At 39.5% G+C, this 19,618-nt stretch overlaps 1 protein-coding gene across 7 annotated transcripts in view; it reads left to right on the top strand.

Moving 5' to 3' along the window:
* The first annotated feature begins 392 nt into the window (after positions 1 to 392).
* RNF111 (ring finger protein 111) overlaps positions 393 to 19,618 on the top strand; it is a 121,170-nt gene continuing 101,944 nt past the window's right edge. For 2 of the 7 annotated variants that reach the window (XM_036735051.1, XM_036735050.1), the window contains exon 1: positions 576 to 810. The gene's annotated coding sequence lies outside the window, so the exon portion shown is untranslated. Of the gene's footprint in view, positions 811 to 876; positions 1,182 to 1,418; positions 1,445 to 19,618 lie in introns of those variants that run through there. The other 5 variants (XM_036735053.1, XM_036735052.1, XM_036735054.1 and 2 more) reach the window with 5 other exon arrangements.

Genomic DNA, 19,618 nt, shown 5'->3' with positions numbered 1-19,618 from the left:
AGCCTTTTTTGTTTTGTGGTGCTTGCCTCAGTTTAAAAAATTACTAGTTGTCTCTGCACCACACCATTGGCAAATGCACCTTAACCCTCGTGTAAATTAGCTGGTATCATCAAATATTTTTTTTATTATTAATTTATGCAACGAGAATTTTAATAGGACTATTTTAGTATAAAAACTGATCTGTTTTTATTAATTTGGCATTGCCATTACTTTCTCTAGCTGTTGTTTTTAGTTAGAAAATTAACAAGGTGAAGAAATAATCAGTATTAGCAAAGAAAATGAAATCTATGAGCTTTGGAACTGATACTGTGCGGAAGCATTAGAGGGGGAGGGGGGAGGCGGGGCGGAAGCGTATGATGAGCAGGAACTCGCGCAAACGCAGAAGGAAATGCATCGCTGCGGAGGGGGTGGGAGGAGGGAAAGCCTTTTGCGTCCGCGCTTTCCGGATTGTCGAAAAGTTGCCTAAGTGTCGCGCTGGCTGTGGTGGGGGAGGGATTGGCTGAGGCGGCGGCGGCGGCGCGGTGCACGGACTGCGCAGTCCAAGATAGGAACGATCGCAGGCGGCGGTGGGACTGAGCTCAGCCTCTGCGCCGGGCCAGGCTGGGCTTGCTGGGCTGGCCCTGTACAGTGCCTCTTCCCGGCTCCTCTCGGGGAAGTGCCAGTGACAGACGCTGCTCGGGACCGTCGGGGCCTGCGAGGCCAAGGGGAGCAGCGCGGATTCTTAGCTGCCAACGCCCCCTTTACGTCCCCTGCCCTCCTCATGGGCCGGTGATTACCGGACCCAGGGGAAGGGGGTGCCCAGTGCCTAAGGTGAGGGGAGCGGAGGGGGGAGGAGGAAGGGAGAGGAAAGGGAGAGGGAGGGACCGCTGGACGCGCGTGCGCGCGGCGGGGGAGGGGCCGGCAGGGAGGGGAGAAAGAGGAAGGGTTGCGGCCCGGGATGGCTGGGGTCTTCGGCGACTGGCGGGTTATCTTCGGGCCAGGACTGAGCTGGGGTCTGAGTCTTTGGGCAAGATTGCATTGGACTTTGTGGGAAACCAGAGCTGTCTACAGACACACCCACACCCCAGAGTAGGGAGTAGTGGGGGAGGGGATTTAGCTTACATTTTCGGGTCTCCTGTAAGACTTCGATATGGACGAAGGATTGAGGCGTGGGAGTACGATTTGACAATGGACTTATGAAGGTAACCGTGTTGGGGGGAGCGGGGGGTGGATTTGGAAAACGTTAAATTAGCTTTCTGCCTGGCTAGAGGTTGCCTATTGCTGAAATCCAAGGGAATGTGTAAGGTACACAATGTCAGACATGTAGACGCATAAAATGTGTGTGTGTATTGTTGATTCTCGTTACGTAAATGTAATATTTCTGTTATTGTCCTTAGAGATTTTGCCAAAGTCAGTGGCAGTGCTGCTGCAGTGGGAATATCTACCCTCAACTGCAGGATAAGAGGTTTGTGTCAGTCTTTCTAAAATAGGTTAGCCTAGCCTTCTACGGACATTTCCTCTCAGAACTATAGCTCCCCCCCTTAAGACAACAACAACAGCCCAGGCAGTATAGGCCGTTCGTTTAACTTGTTAGTGTTTGTATATGGCTTGGTGAAAATAAATTGTATTGTTCACAGATTTCATGTGTGTTTATATATGTGTAATGTGAGTGAACGTATATTTGAGGTAAGTTGTCATAGCCGCAATATACTCCATTTTATAAGAGGTGTTCAAATGTAGCAAGCTTATGAATCTCTCTGATAACTTTACCTTTTGGGGGGGGTCATTTTATGCTTAATTTCCTTATTTTATTCAGCCTATATGATCCTTGAAAAGCTTCATCTAAGCTAGGCTTCCATTCTGCAATTTTTAATTTATTGCTTTCAAAATGACTTAACATTGCATTAGATCACTCTAATGCTAGTTTTGTGCCTTACTAGGTTCAACAGCCACATTTTTGCCTGAGTCAAAATAGAAAAGTGTTCTATAAAGTAGCAGCAAAGGAAATCACAAAATTTTAAGTTAGTTGTAAATAAACATTCATTGAACAGTAACTAAGCGATTTTGCATTCCAGAATCTGAAAAATTATAGTCATAGTGTTAAAATGAAAACTTTGAGATTTATCAGAAATTTTTAGGGAATAATTTGTATTAACTAGGTGGTTTCAATGAATAGAATGATTTTCTGCAGTTTTCTCCAAAAAGATAATTTAGAATTCAGAGAAAAATCTCAACGGATAAAGACTCTTTATCCAACTTAAAAAAGAAAACATTTGGAATATTTTCTAATGGTAATGCATAATTTTTTATTTTTAATTAACAGCAATTTAACACAATTCAGTGTAGTCAATACTCCACCATCAAATTTTTGTAGCATTGTGTTTATATAGAATGTTTATAATGAATTTGCATTTTACATATCTAGTCTGGGCAGTAAAACAATCCTAAGAGGTAGTTAGTATAGATATTATTAGTTCCACCTTACAGCTGAAAAACTGAGGTATGGGATATTAAAAAACTTCACCATTGTCACAAGGCTAGTAAGTGGCAGAACCTGGAGCTGAACCCAGGTCTTCTTAATGTTCTCAAGAAAAAAATGCCTATCATAGGATGATGGATTTGGACCCTCATCTTACAGATGAAAAAACTGGGGCTGAGAAAGATAAGTGTCTAAAGCAAGATTCCAACCCAGGTCTTCCTGAGTCCAAGTTGATTGCTATTGTTGATGCTGCCTAGTTGGTTCAGATAATCCCCTAAAATTTTTTGGTAAATTTCAAAATATTCATCTTAATACTATGACTGTATATTGATCAGCATGAGCAGGGTTTATCAGAGAGCAGAACCAAGAGAAAACAATGTCCTCTAATAACCAGGGAAGACTGTGCAGGAGGAAGAAGTGGATGGCAGGACAGGGAGGACGAGGAGGACCCAAAAAAGGCCATTTGATATACAAATTAAAGTTGATTGGTAGCTTTGGAGGAACAGTTTTCCTAGAGTGGTAAGTTTGAAAGTCTAATTAAAAGAGGGTTAAGAAGTGAGTAGTGAGGAAATCAAGGCAGCTACTATAGACAAACTCTTTGTAGGAGCTTGGCAGTGAAAGTGAGGAGAAATAAAGCCATAGCTTGTAGGAATGATAGGGCCAAGGGAAGGATTTTTTTAAGCATGTGAAGAATCCTAAGCATGTTTGTAGACAATCTTCTTTGGTAGATAGGGGCAGATGAAAGATGAAAAAGGAATGATTGATGTGGAACATTCCCCAGGGAAGTATGAGATGAGGGGCACAAATAGAATAATATTGGAAAGTAATGGGGTCACCTCATTCTCAGGAATTAGACCAAATACAGTGAGGACAATTGAACATGTTACTGGGCTTTAGAAGTCTGGATTAGGGAAGATGAGGGTTCCCATAACAGCCTCAGTTTTATCAGTGGAATGGGAAGCAAGGTCACCTAAGAGATGGGTCTTTGGGGACTCTAGGAGGAAGTTTGGAACAGCTTCTATGAGGTACAAGACTTTCTGGGAAGAATAAAAGTGTTGCTATGTAGCAGTGAGAGACCAGTTGAAATTACGTAGCTTGACTTTATGGTGTATCCATTTAATATGACTGTTACTTCTTTCAGTATTCTGGAGTAATAGAAGAAAAGAGCAATGGTGGGGTTGATCCAACTTTAGTAATTGGCAAGGGCATTTAAGAATAGAGGACAGTGCATGGATGAACTGGCTAACTACTATGTTGTCAAGTGTATGAATGGAAGAAAGTGAGGCCAGACCCTGAGTAGTTAGACAGAGGGAACAGGAAGGGTGCGAGGGAAAGGAAAATACTGAAGTTTAGTAGGTTATAATAAGAGAGTGGAATTTCAGAATTCAAAATCATAGAGATAGTGAGGTTTAGTGTGTGACCCCTTGGAAATGATGCTGAGGTAGAAAACAAGTTTATGGGAGTTGAAGAGGCTGATGAGTTGGAAGACTAGCATGTCCAGCGGGATAATGAAGATTGAACCCCTAAGTGAGAAGATAGATGGTGAGGTGAAGGAGACTGAGCAAGATACTGAATGAAGTAGTGAGATTCACCAGGAGGTGGGCAAATTAATGGCAAGAAATTTTAATCTCATGTTGGAGACCATTTATCAAAATTCTTATATTAAAGCACTCAAAACAAGACAGAATAGCTTTTATAGTCTTTACTCATATACTAGTCAGTGATTGAGTCAAAACTGAGACCTGGTCTAAGGGAAGAATAATTTGGCCTTCTAGTCAAGAGTATTGTATTGGGATTTTGGGAAAATGAAAGATTAGACTTGAGCATAAGGAACGTAAATTGTGGATCAATTAATTTTCATAATCAAATTTAATTTTCATACTTATTGGCAGTGAGTATTTTGAGGATAAAAGTTAAAACTTAAGGTGAGGTTATTCTAATTTTGTGTTATTTCACTTAAACATTCCAGATGTATTTCATTTCTACAGAAATTGGCTGGATAAATAGAATAATTTTTAATGCAATAATAAAAAGGAAATATATGATTGAAAAAGAAGTTGGGCAGGCATTGTGATGGCACCAGGCAATGGACAGCTTAAGAACTCACCCCCCCCACCCCCGCCGTTTCCCCTTAACAACTTTAAAGGAAGGCATGAATGAAAATCACACAAGAGAGTGCCGCCTCTTGTGCAGGGATGGGCTGTGATCTGCATCAATTCAACGATTATATAGATAGGTGAGATCATAGATCCATTTGAGTATAACATAAAATGTGAGATGAACAATTGACTAATTTGTGGTATCATCATTTTGGAGCCTCCTTGTTCCACTGCAAATCTCAACTCTCCAGATTTCATGAGTTGCCTTTGCTGAAAATTTCATCACTTGGTCACCAACCTTCTGAGATAATTTTAACCCAGCTTATCTAGGCTTCTTCTCAGTTGAGAGGATTTGCTGAGATAGTATTGGAAGAATTTCTACGTAGAGCTCCACAGCCTTCAAGATCCCATGGTCTCTACACCATGGACGATATAAGAAAAAGAAGTTTTCTGTTGATAGCTCTTTCTAAGTATGTGTATATGTGTGTGTGTATACACACACACACACACACACTCACACTCACACACATACATTTTTTCCCTTCAGCTCAAATTCAGAAGCATGAAAAGATTTATTCACAAGACCATAAAAGTCAGATTTAAGACCATCCTTCATTGTGCCTTATTAAAAGCATAATTGTATCTTTTTTGTCTCCCCACTTATTCTCAGTAGGTCAGTGGTTTTTAATAGAAAAACATGTCTCACTCCTATATGATTATGAGGATTAGTATGTACAACAATTCCATATTCAGATTCTTTGTGGGTCTATACAGTGTAATAGAGCTCTTGCCTGGGGGAAAGTAGTATTTGGTTTCTAGTCTTGTCTTTGACTCTAATTAGCTGAGTGACCATGAGCTAAAGTTTGACCTTTTAGGACTTCAATTAATTCATCTGTAAGGTAAAGCTGTTAGCCTTCATGTTGTCTGTCCTTGTAGATTTTAAATTCTCTTCTTAATTTGTTTCTCCAAGATCACTAGTATCCTCTTTTCTACTAAATCCTATGGCTTTTCCTCAGTTCTCATACTACTTGATTTTTTTGCAATTTCTGACACATCAATTCCTGATTTTTTTTTTTTGTATCTTCTCTCCTCCTTTGCCTTTTGTTCTCCTGCTTCTCTTTTCAGCTGTCTGACTGGTCTTGCTAATTTTCCTTTTCTGGATCATCATCTGTCCCTTAAGTATGAGGGACTCTGAAGGATCTCTCCTGGGTCTCCTTTCTTTTTTTTCTCTTTGATCTCTGCTCATATGGGTACAATTATTATCTCTACACAGATAAACTTCCAAATCTATATATCTGGTTCTAATCTTTCTAAAAAACTCCAGTCTTAAATTATCAAGTGGCTGCTGGACATCTCCACCTGAATCTGTATCAGATTTTCAAAATCATTATGTCCAAAATGATGCTCAGTCTTCCCCTTCCTAATCCACCTTTTCAAACATATACACATACATACATTTGAGGATACTACCATTCTTCTAGTCAACCAGATTAAAAATTTTAGAGTCAGCTTTCACTCTGCTTTTCTTGTCAATTTCCACATCTTGTGATCCTACCTTATAGCATCTCTTGGATGTGTCTGTTTCTCTCCATGTTGTGTCCCTTCTTCAGGTCCTTATCACCTCTGGCTTGGACCTCCTACTTTACTTGGTCTTATTTGTCTCTGCTTTCTCTTATCCATCTCTCACACAGACTTCAAATGGATATTTTAAAAACAGAGTTTTGATTATGTGTCCTCTATTCAGAGAAGTTTCAGTATCTCTTTAAGTTGCTTACACAATAAAATGCAAACTCTTTAGTTCAGAATTTGAAATTCTCTACAATGTGGCTCAGCTGCTTTTCCAACTCTATTTCATATCACTCCCTTCACATAGTGTATTCTAGCCAAACTGGCTCTACTCACAGTTTTAAGTTGACATTCCATTTTCCTTTGTACAGAATGCCATTCCACATTTATTAGAAAGGAAGCATCTTGAGGTCAGGTACAATTTTTTAAAAAAACACTTGTCTTGAGCTTAAATGTGTGCTTGTTGGTTTATTGTTGATCTACTCCCCCACTCAGCTCTTAGAATCCCTAACTTTTCAGGTGCATTTACTGTGGAAAACCTTTCTGATCCTTTCCAGTTGTTACTGCTATATCCCACTTGCAATTAAGGTGTATTTGATTATCTGTGTCTCTGTTGTATCTTCCCAGTAGAGTGTAAGCTCCTGAGGCCTGAGTACTTCTTTTTTTAATCTTTCTATATTCATTGTCTTATCACCAAAATTAGGTGCTTTTTTAAAGGGCTTTATTAAAGGCTTTTTTCCATTGAAATAGTAAAAATTTTGTTAGCACTTAAGGTGCTCATACCCCTAGAAAGAGAAAATATACTAAGAAAACAAATCACTTCATCTGTCCAGTGAGGAGAAAGACATCTCTGCATTAGTGAAGGCATTTTAGCTGTATATTTTTAATTTAATTTATAATTTTTTTTGGAGGGGGGAAGGCAGAGCAACTGAGGTTAAGTGACTTGCCCAAGGTCACACAGCTAGTAAGTGTGTCAAGTGTGTAAGGCTGGATTTGAGCTCAGGTCCTCTTGACTCCAGGACCGGTGCTCTACTCACTGAGCCACCTAGGTGCCCCACATTTTAGTTGTATAATGTAAAGTATCCCTGACACTATACGTGCCATTTATAATTTCTCAAATGGTAGTCAAAATGAAGCTTTATTACTCCTTGTTTTTACCTCATGCTGAATAAGTTCTTTTTGTTTGTGTCTTTCATATATTTTGTCCCTCAGTACCAGTCATTTATTGTTCACTTGCGGATATTTAAATCTTTAATCTTTATTTTGTTCAATTTTGTTGAACAAAGTTCATTGGTCTAGTTTGTTGAATATTGTAGCGCACTGAAAATCATTTGGTACATGAGTACACAAATATTGCTATGAATTTAGTAGATGGCCAATAAGTATATCTTAAATTAATGAAATTAGAAATTATTAAAATTGTATTTTCTGTGGTGCTTTAGGAGCACAGCTGTGTATTAATGTATGTTGGTTAGATACATCAGTTCGAAACATTTTTATATGTTGGGTTAGAATAATGACGCTACCACTTTACTGCTGTTTGACTTTGGCCAATTAACTTCTTGGGCCTCAGTTTCCTCATTTGTATAATGAAGAAGCAAATGACCTCTAGGTAGAGCTTCACATGTTGTAAATCTATGATACTGTGGCTAAATTCATTTTTTAGATTGTGTGTTTGCATGCCAGAATCAGTACTGTGAGAATTTTAAAAAACTGTTAATATCTAGTATGTTCTCTTAGTTTGTGAATCTCCTTATTATCCCTACTTTTCTATATTGTGATAGTGGTTTTTTAAAATGTTTCCTTAAGAATTTTCTTTATAATACTGGCAGCGGTCCCAGATCTCAAGATGTAGGATATTTTACATTAGGGAATATATTTTTATAATTAAGAAACTGATGAATGACAACTTTGAACCACTAAGTCACAAAGCAATTTACAAAGGAACCTCACATCACTTCAGCCAACTTATTACCCAGTACAGAAAGCCCTATACAGTTATGGCTCTTCCTCCTCTTTCTAGTCTTGTTTCATATTATTCTACTTTACTCACTCCCTGGTCCAATATAATTGGCCTGCTTAGTGGGGAATCATGCACTATATCTTTTTTTTTCTATGCCATATTTCCCTGTATTTAGAATATTCTCCTGCCTCACCTCTACCTCCTTCAGATACAGCTCAAGTGCCACCTTTTTAAACATAGGCTTTGCCTCTTTGTGACACTGGTTAGCACCTTGCCTCTTGAAGTTACTATGTATAGCTTCATATATATTTTGTATTTACTTTCTTGTGAACGTGCTGTATCCCTTCCTTTGAATATAAATTCCTTGAAGAAAGAAACTGTTGGGTTTTTTTTTGTCTAAAACCTACTACAGGGCCTAACACATGTGGTAGGTACTTAAGAAATGTTTGTTGAGTTGAAACCCATCCGTAACTTTTTTGGAATAAGGATAGGGATTGGGAGTGGGGACAGAACTTGTAGTCTCATTCTTATAGGGATTATTGAGGTAAGAAAACTCCCCCAACTAATGTATATTATCATCTCTGCAACTGAGAGAGTTACTTAGTGTGCTGAGAGGTTAAGTGATGTATTTGTTCAAGGTCACAGGAACCTCTGTGTCAGAGGGAACCTGAAGCCAGGTTTTCTTTGTTTTGGCTCTCTAGCCACTACAACATTTTGCCTCAACCTGACCGTTGTCATTTAAATTGTTGTCTAACTTTAAGTTTTTAATAAAGTCTCAAATATAAGTTTATTTTTTAAAAATCTGCTTGCTTTTCCTGCATTAATAGAGGGAATTTCCACATAAGGAGATGAAATAGCAAATCCCGGTTAAAAAAATACAAGCCAACCCTGAAACAAAATAAAACCTGCTTTATATAACTTCACCACAGACCATCGTTATTGCTGTAAGATATTAGTGGATGATAAAAATTAGCTGTGATACTAAAACTTGGTTAGATTTATGATTTGTTCTTGCACCTTATCTTGTATAATTCTTACTTGCATACATGTCTTATGTATGTACACTTTCTCTGCCACTATCAGATACTAAACTGTTATTTTACGTCTTTAGAAGCCCAGAGTCTTGCACATAGTAGGCACTTAATTCTGGCTTAATTTTTCCTCCTTTGCATCTATTTTCAAAGAAATAAATGACCTTCACGACAATGCTAAACCCATCTTCTTCTGCCCTTGGTCCTTTCACAAATGTCCTATTTGCAAGAGCTTACCTCTTTGATCATCTTCTCTTAATTTTTAATATTTCCTTATTCACCAAGTCTTTCCCTGTTACCTATAAACATACCTACTTCTTCCCTATCCTTTTAAAAAAACCACTTACACCTACCCTTCCATCTCTTCTGTTGGTATGTGTCTGTTCAATCCCCTTCACAGCCAGACTAGAAAAAAGAAAAAAGCTGTCACACTCCTCAGTTCTTTTCAGTCTGGCTTCCAACTACCACTACTTGAGTAAAACTTTTCTCCAAGGCCGTCTTGTTATTGCTAAATCCCCAAAGACTTTTTTTTTTTAGACCTTCTTTAGCCTTCTTTCTTGCCCTTAAATCTCTCTCCCCTTACAACTCACCCAGCAACCACCCATTCAGGTTGGGTCATCATCTCCTTTCCTCAGTTATATGCTCTGTTCTAACATTAGCCTTCCACTGTGCCTTTGTTTCTTGACTGGTCAGAATTCTCCATACCTATGAGACCTACTGTGCTGCTTTCTCATCATCTTTGTACCATGCCTGTACTATGCCTCTTTTATATACCCTCTCCCTTAGCGCCTCTAGCTGTGGGAAAAATAAATCAAACTATCATTCCTGGAAGAAACTTAAATCAGTCAGTTGCTCTGTGATTCCACTCAGTGTCCCTGTGACTTCCTGGACAAAAAGATTCTCCATAATGAAATATGTTGTTTCCTCCTATTAGAATGTAAGCTCATTTAGGACAGAGAATATCTTGATTTTCAAATTTGTATTCCCAGCACAATTCTTGGCACTTAGTAAGCATTTAACAAATGATTTTTCATTCATTCATTCTCTGGGAGCTTTAGAATAGTCTCCTAACTGGTTTCAGTAGCTTCTTTTTTCCTCCCTTTCTCTAATCCTTAGGAAGCTGCCAGATTGTTATTCCTGAAGCACTTTATTCTCACCTATGCATTACTGAAGTAATCAGACTGGCCTATTAGCTATTTCTCCTTGTAGGATATTCTATCTCCTCCCTCCTTTATCATCATTTTTGGATATACTCCAGATCCCCTATTTCCGCTAGCCTTCTTTTGTTACAAAGAAAAATAGTAGAACCAAATGACATTGTCAGACGGTGTCTGATAGCATAACTCTCCATCACTCCAAGAAAAGTAGGTATATTTTCTCTCTCTTTCTTGGGTTCAGATTAGATATTACAAACCCAAAGCATTTAGCTTTATTTTACTGGTTTTTGTTACTCATATATTATACATATGTATGTGTGTATATGTGTATATATACATAAATAATCCTAGTTATTGTGTATGTTTCCTTGTTCTGTTTATTGCAGTATGCATCAGTTCATGAAAATCTTTTGTTTCTTTCAAATGGCCTTTTCCCTTTTTCATTAGTTTCATGTTACTACAAAAAGTACTTCTGTGAATATTTTGGTATGTGCATATGTGAAGGTCACTTACTGCCGCCAGTGGCCGTGTGGGCCAGGCCAACAGAAGGAAAAAGGATGCCTAAAAAGTATATAAGCCCTTTCCCTCAGCTTAATAAAGGGAGCTGTGCTATACTCTTCCGCCTAGCCCATGTCTTCTTTTCACTGTCTGTGGCAAGCAGATCCACAGGTTCTTGTGCTAAACGTTTGTTACATTGCATGACTTCCTTGTGCTTTGTTCCCTTTTTGCCATAACAGTATTGTGTTAACAGCCCACAGGTGGTGTTTAGCACATGTGTGCCCAGGGAGTTTGGAGAGCTCACATCCTGAGTTATCAGCCCAAGGGCAAAAGGCTTCAGTGAAAATCTGGCCTGTATCTTATCCCAGAATGGACTTTCTCAGAGCTGGCTCTCTACATCTCCCCCCCCCCCCTTTTTTTTTAAATAAGGTGGAGCTTAAGCTAATGATGAGTCAAATAATGACTTGTAGAAGACAGGGCCCTATGAGACCCAGAAGGCAAACAAGGGAGGAAAGTGGCAGCAATGTTGTTGCTTTGACTTGCTTTAAGAGTTGCAATAACTCATTGGTGATGCCTTAAGGATCAATTCCTGGGGCTTTGCTGTGTCCAATTAGGTGGGTGATAAATTCTAAATCACTTAGATCTCATGTCACATTATGATTATGCCATAAATTTGTAGATACAAAGAAATAGGGATATGGGAGTCAAGCTTATACATAGTAATCCCCCTCTCCCGAATGATTTATGTACCATATACTGTGATTCACAGTGATAGGACCCATGGTGACCATGACACACCGTCTGTGTGGACCAGACATCAAGTTCAAGGCTGCCTGGTAGCTTGGTTGTATTCCACCAGGTGGTGAGCCTAAGCCATGGTGGAAAAGGCATACATGCCTAGTGAGTCTTATTTTCTTTCACCCCCAAAATCATAATCATGGCAAGAAGGGTAGTGAGGCTCTTGTAGCCACCCCTCCTCCTGGGTCTTTGGTTTCTTTTCCTCTTCTCTCTTATGGGTTTTTTCTGTATGTTGAGCATCCTTATTCTGTTGGCCAGTGTAGTCACAGGGTCAGATGTTTTTTTCTGGGATCTAGATTGTTTTTTCTGCGTCATCTGGGGAGACACAAGCATACCTTTGCCCCCATGTTAGTAGCCTAGCTGGCCCTTCCCAACATCCTGTTTTTGGGTCTTTCCACATGATTGGTATGTCCTCATCATTCCAGAACCTTTGTTTTTGTCTATTAAAATGTTTTTGTGCTGGGGTTAAGTTTTGGTTATCTGGTGTTAGAAAATTTATAGTATATAGCACTTGATCCAACCTTCTTTTTATCCTTTTTTCCTGCCCGCCTCCCCCTTTCTTTTGTTTTTCCTAAGAGAATTTTAACGTCCTTGTTACGTCTTTCTACAATGGCCTGTCCCGTTGGGTTGCGTGGGATTCCCATGCTGTGTTTTATCTGGAATGTGGAACAGAATTCTTTGATTTGCTGGTGTAAGCTGGGCCATTATCCATCTTTAGAGCTTCTGGGGCACCGGCCACCATGAAGCAGGCTAAGAGATCACATGTGTAGAGGCTTCCCCTGATTGTGCAGTGGCTATAGTATATGAAGAAAAGATATCTATTGTAACATAGATGTATCGAAGCTTACCAAATGGTTGGTAGTGAGTGACATCCATTTGCCAAAGTTGTAAAGGCTCAATGCCTTGAGGGTTGATTGCAGTATGGGGGGGGGGGGCAGGGGGAGGTAGATATGGCATACATTGTGGGCAAAATTTTACTATATTTCTAGCCTGTTTCTGTGTGATGTGAAATTGTTTGTGTAGCATTTTAGAGGACTGATGAAAGTGTGCATGGAATTGTTGGGCTTCTCTCATTGAAAAGGAGTATGTGGTTAGTAGATCTATTGAATTCCCTTCAGTCAGTGGGCCTGGTAATGTGGTGTGCAAGTAAATGTGAGAACAAAAAACTGGCTCTCTTCCTGTTTGAATAGGATGTTGCAAGTCAAGGAAAAGCTGATTTATAGAGAGATTTTGAGCCAATTTTATTTGGGCAGTCTCAATATGTTGGATTACATAGACAGCATATTTACTATTGGATATAGTGTTAATTGGTTCAGAGAAGTCCCTTAATGCAGCTATTATAGCATACAGCTCATTTTGCTGTGTAGATGAAAATGGTGTAGTAATTATTTGCTTTACATTTGGTGGGGAGAAATAGCATGCTTGGTGGTGCTGAGTTGCATCAGTGAATACTGTCCTAGCATGGTAGGACTTCACGATTGTGGGAAATATCCACTGGTAAGTCATTAAGAATTGGAATGCGGGGTGTTTAATTATTGAATCAATGGGACCTTGATAAATCATTAGAAAAACTTGCCAGTCAAGGTCATTAGCTAGTAGAAGCTCCACCTGTTCTTTAGTATATGGCTGATGAACAGCATATGGTCTATTCCCTGTCAGCAATGTGACTCTTTATATGCTTTTCTGAAGGAGTTAAGCAACCATTTAAGGGTAAGGAGAAATGCTTCTTGAGGCTTGAAATGGCAAATAATCCATTCTATGATGTCATATCCATTCTGTGATGTCATTTTGTTGGTGTAAAGCCCCAAAAGGAATTTTTGGTGTAGGGAGGATAGTAACTTCTAGCAGGCTCTTGGGATCAATCCTATATGTTTGGCACTTTTGAAGAGCCTCCTCAACTTTTGTCAGTTGTTGTGAGGCTTGTGGGGTCAATTGTCGAGGAGAACTGGGGTGTGGATCTCCCCTTAAGATCTTGAATACTTCTCCCAACTCCTGGGTACTTATTTGTAGGTGAGGAGGAACCCAATTACTCTCTCCAAGCAGCTTTTGAAAATCATTGAGTGTCTTAAGCTCTTGTCTATGAATAGAGATTTTTGTAGGTGTTACTGATGTGGGACTCAGTGTCTGCCCTAAATACGAATATGGAGGAGCAAGTTGTATTTTGTCTGGGGCAGTGATGAGTCTGTAATTTTTTAATTGTGCCTCAGTTTTCTGTAAAATGAGGCTCAATCTCTGCCTGTGGATATGAGCACAGTATGTCATCCATGTAATGAATGAGATAAACTTTGGGATATTTCTTTCTTACAGGTTGTAAAGCTTGTGTTACATATTGTTAACACATGGTGGGACTATTTTTCATCCCTTGTGGCAGGACTTTTCCATTGGAATCTCTTGTGAGGTTCCTTGAGATTAACAGAAGGCAAGTAGAAGGCGAAATATTTATAATCTGTGGGATGTAATGGAATAGTATAGAAACAATCTTTTAAATCTATGATCCATGAAGGCTAGCCCTTGGGTATTATGTTAGGTGTGGGGAGTCCTGGTTGAAGATTTTCCCATAGTTTACATTCTATCATTAATTTTTCTCAAATCGGTAAGCATTCTCCATTTTCCATATTTCTTTCTTATAGCGAAAATAGGAGAATTCCAAGGACTGTTGGAGCTTTCAATGTGCCCCGCCTTTAATTGTTCATTAACAATATCAGTAAGGGTCTGTAGTTTTTCTGATGTTAAAGGCCACTGTTTGACCCGTACCAGGGGCCCCTCCTTCCAGGTTATCTTAGGCACCCTGTTTTTAGAATTTATGACAGTGGCCCTTCCTAAAAATCCTGGGGAGGGGAGGGTGAGATTGTATAGTGACCTTCATATATCCCAAAAGGTCTCTCCCCCATAGATTTATAGGTAGATGTGATAAAACATATGGTCTGAATTGTCCTCTCTGTTTCTCTACCTCCCAGCTTAACCATCCTGCACTGTGTTTTGGGATGGTGACCATCCCTACCCCTTGCAGTGACATATCACTTGTTACTAGTGGCCAGGCTTTTGGCCAAAGTCAGTCTGCGATGATTGATTGGTCTGCTCTGGTATCTATCGATCCTTTAAATTCTATGCCTTCTATTTTTATTTTCAAAGTTGGTCTTTTTTCTGTAATATCTTGTACCCAGAAAGCCTCTCTTCCTGTGCTTCCAGATCCTTGTGAGCCCCAAATCTTCTGAAAATGATTCCCTGTGGTTTCATGTTTTATCAAAATCAATTGTGCTGTTCTCTCCCCCTTTCTTATATGTATGGGATATGTCAAAGTTGTGTATAATAAAATTTTGATTTCTCCCATGTAATCTGAATCTACTACCCCGGGGACTATAATGAGTCCTCTGAGGGAGGAGCTACTGCCTCCTTTGAGGAGTCCTGTGGTAGGCAGTGGGCCTTATACTCTGGTGGAGACAGAGAACTCTGGCGGGTGGAGATACAGTGTAGTCATTTGCGGAGGGGAAGGTGAAGACCTGCACTGCCTGAAATAGCATGAAGGAGGTCTTTTATGGTGAGGGGTAAAGTGTATTTGTAGTTGGAACCATCTGAGGGGGAACTAAGGAAAGGGTGACCCCTATCGTTTTCTGGGGCCAGGGCTGGCCCCGAGAGCGATTTCCCGAATTCGAGCAGCATCCTGATGCCCAGTGGTTCCCCTTTCCACACCTAGGGCACGGTGTGGTTTGTCGGGAGGCAGAACTTTTCTGTATCCCTTTACGTGGCGCTCTACATTCCTTTTTCATGTGTCTGGGTTCCCCAGTTACAGCATTTTGAAGTGGTTTTTGGCTGCTGTTGATTAAAAGCAGCGGCCACTACCTCAGCATGCTATGCAGTGTGCCCACTTTTTGGCATCTTTGAATCATCTCAGAGATGGTCCTATGAGGTCCTGCACCTAGCAGGGCTCTCTTACAGTCGGCATTATAATTTTCAACTGCCAGCTTTTGTAACAATATATTGGCAGCTTTAGCATCCCCTACACTCCTTTGGATGGCTTGTGTGAGTCTATTAAGAAAATCTGGGAATGTTTCTGTTGTCCCCTGTAATATCTTAGTGAATGAAGAGTTCTGGTCTGTTTTGCTGGGTATCCTCTGCCAAGCTGCCCTGGCACAGTTCATTATCTGTTCATAGGCGTGTAATTCACATGCGATCTGACCTCTCAGATCAGTAAATTGCCCTGTGCCTATAAGTTCAAACGAAATGTTTACATTTGTTCTTTGGTTTCTTTTTGATTGTTCCAGGCACTTTTTGAAAAATTCTGATTTCCAGACTAAGTAATCTCTTCCGTCAAGTGTGGTTTTTGCTGGTGTGTACCAGTCTTGGGGGCACATGGCTTGTCTGGCTGTGTTTGCTATGTTAGATTGTACATAAGGGCTATTGGCTCTGTAGCTGGAGGACCCCTGCTTCAGTTTTTTAAGTATTTTTAAATCAATCATTGTATGCTCCCAAATGACCTGTTGAGCATTTTGAGGATCAGGTCTTTTGGTGACTGGTAAAGCGAGTGTCATTTCTATGGGCACGTCTTCTCCGGTTCTTGAGTAATCCTAATTGCTCTTTCCACTACTCCCTCAGGTTCATGGGATGTTACCTCTCCTGCCCAGATTTGTGATGTTGATTTATACATGGGCGGGGGAGCAGATGGAGTGACTTGTTCCTGCTGTGAATCAAATGTTTTTGTGATTTTGCAGTGATGTTCTAGCATTTTGATTGACTGCTCTTCCTCAGATGTTCCTGTGGCTACATCTATCTTTAAAATTTTTGTGGCTACAGGTACAACTTCTGGTTTTTGTAGGCATATTTTTAGTATGTTCCAAATAGAAAAGTCTGTTACTGGAAAGGCTGCGGGCCCTACTTCTCTGAAATATTCACTCATTTGGTTTCCTACTATCTCCCAGTCTTTAACATCCATTGTTCCTTCTTTTGGGAAGCAGGGGCAACCCCTTTCTACTGTTTCTAGAAATTCCTATAATTGGGCAGTTGTCATTAAGAGACCTCTTTCTCTTACTAGCCTCTCTAAGGCTTTAATATAGAATTCTCGGTCCCTGTCTTCCGATTGTGTCTGCCCCATCTCTCTAATCCCCATATAAGCCTGGTGATACCTTAGGACAGGAAAGTGAAAGGAAAGGAAAGATTATCGCCCTTATCTTAGTCAACTGTGTTTGCTGACCCCGGAGCTCCATTTTTGTCAGGGCCTCTCTGTGGGGGACTCACTCTTTCAGAGTCTCTGTCCTCTGGTTTTGTCTGCTTCAGGTTTGTCTTGAGGTCTGTCTGTTCAGGCGCCACTTGCCGCCAGCAGCCGTGGGGTCAGGCCACCAGAGGGAAAAAGGATGCCGCAGAGAGTGAAAAGAAGACACGGGCCAGGCGGTAGAGTATAGCACAGCTCCGTTTGTTAAGCTGAGGGAAAGGGCTTACATACTTTTTAGGCAAGCAGATCAACAAGTTCTTGTGCGAAACATTGGTTACATTGTGTGACTTCCTTGTGTTTTGTTCCCTTTTTGCCATAACAGTAGTGTGTTAACAGCCCACAGGTGGTGGTTAGCATGTGTGTGGAGGGGGTTTGGAGAGCTATCAGCCCAAGGGCAAGAACAGGCTTCAGTGAAAACCTGGCCTGTATCTTATCCCAGAATGGACTTTCTCAGAGCTGGCCCTCTACAACTTATTCCTTTGAAACAGATGCAAAGGAGGAAAAATTAAGCCAGAATTAAGTGCCTACCATGTCTATCTTTGACCTTTTTGGCGATATATGCCTAGCAGTAAGGTCTTGGAGTCAAAGAGGTTGAACAATTGAGTGATTTTTGTACGTAATTCCAAGGTATTTTCTAAAATGATTGGATGATTTTATAATGCCCCCAAAATGTCTTAACATGCTTGGCTTCCAGAATGGTTGGATCAATTTACAGCTTCACCAACAACGTGTTAATATAATTGGCTTCCCACAGCTTCTGCAATGTATTGACTATTTCTGTCCTATGTAGTCTTGCCAAATTGTCACTTGTGAGATGAAGCCACAGAGTTGCTTCATTCTTTTCTCGTTAGTGATTTGGAGTAGTCTTTCATTGGATTGTTGATAGTTTGCATATCGTTTGATCACTTATTTATTGGGGAATGGCTCTTAATCTTAAATATTTGAATTAGTTCCTTGTTCTCTATATATCTTAAATATATCAGAGATACTAGGTAGATACAAGTTTTTATTTTTTTTCCCCATTTGACAGTTTACCTTATTGTAGCTGCATGGATTTTGTACAAAAGTTTTTTAAAAAGTTATAGTCAAAATTGAAAAATTTCTGCCATATATTCTGATCTTCCCCTTGTTTGGTTAACAATTTTCCCATTTCTTCCTAATAGAAAAGTGGTCAGAGGATGCTTCTGAATAACCAAGAGAAATACAAATCAAAACAACTCTGAGGTTTCACCTCACACCCAGAAAATTGGTAAAATTGACAAAAGTCTTTGTTGGAGGGATTATGGGATGGTGGGCCACTAGAGCTTTGTTCATAGAAATATAAAGTGGTAGCCATTCTGGAAAGTCATTTGGAATTATATGAAGTGACTAAAATGTCTCTACCCTTTGGTCCTGAGATTTCACTGTTAGGCTATACCTCAAGGAAGTCATGGATAAATAGAGAGATTCCATATGCACCTAAATATTTATAGCAGTGCTTTTTGTGGTAGAGAAACAAAGTACATACACAAGATTGGGGAATGGATAAACAATTCGTGGTACATATAATGGAATATGACTGTGCTGTAAAAAATGACAAACATAAATACAGAGAAGCATAACCATACTTTCATGAACTGAAAACTATGAAGTAAGCAGATCCAGAAAACAATATACACAATAACTTATAAAAGTGTAATGGAAAGAACAACAATCTCAAAACAGTCATATCTATGTTGAGAAAATACAAAGACCAAGCTTGGGTGATCCAGAGAATAGATACAGGAAGATACTATCCCACTGTTTTTGGGGGGTTGGATCCATTGGTATGGAATATTGCATTTATCATTAGATTTTTTTCCATGTGTTAATGACTGGGTGTTTTTCCTCTCTCCCCACTTAATTTTCATAAGGGATTATTGTCTGGAGAGAGAGAAAGGGTTCAGTTATATAAAACCTAAAGTTATCAATAAAAAAAATTTTTTTAAGAAAGAATCCCTTCCCCCCTTCTAGCTATAATTTTAGAAGATACTATTTTCCATGATCCTTTTTAAAATCATATAGTCTTTTATATTTAGGTCATATGTCCTTGAGATCTTATGGGATATGGTGTAAGTTGCTGATCTAATTCTGTTTTCTGCCAAACTGCTTTCCAGTTTTCCCACTACTTCCTGTCAAATAGGAAATTCTTCCTTCATTCAGTATCTGTTCTTGGGTTTATGTAGCACTGAACAACTGACTTCAGTTGTTTTCCCTTATTGCTCATCTGGTCACTTCCAATGAATTATTTTTCTGTATTCAGATATTGCTAGAAATGCTTATGGTATTCATGAGTTTATTTTATATCATGTAAGTTTTCTGAAATTTTGGTAGAAATGAACTATTTGGCAAAATTAACTATTTCAGTTAATTTTGGTGATCTCTTTAGGGTTTTCATTTATCTATACTTATTCTTTCAGTTTCTTTTTCCTATTGCTTTAGCTAGCTTTTCTAGATAGGCAACTCTGAGAATGTAAGTTGCAGGGAACTTCCCAGCCTAAGCTGGTGAGTGGGAGTTTCCTCATTTGGGAGTTCCCTCTACCAAGGAAAATCGCAGATCTATTTCCAATCTCTATTCATTTTCATTGATTTCACATTTCAGCCAAACTGAGATAAAATTATTCCTGAATTTTGCCTTCTCACCCATTTCTTGAATTTTCTTGTGCTGTGCTCCATTCCTACAGTATAATCCTTCTCTATTTCCTCTTATTGAAATTCTTTCTGTCCTTCAAGACTATACTTAAATGCCACTCCCTCTTCCTAGTCCCTTCTTGAATTTTTCATGACTTTGGCCTTTCATTTGAATTACTAAAGTTTTGGTTCT

Source organism: Trichosurus vulpecula, chromosome 8 (assembly GCF_011100635.1).
Source record: "Trichosurus vulpecula isolate mTriVul1 chromosome 8, mTriVul1.pri, whole genome shotgun sequence".
Classification (NCBI taxonomy): domain Eukaryota; kingdom Metazoa; phylum Chordata; class Mammalia; order Diprotodontia; family Phalangeridae; genus Trichosurus; species Trichosurus vulpecula.
Note: the sequence above shows the minus strand (reverse complement) of the source record. Positions and strands in the feature narration are given on the sequence as shown.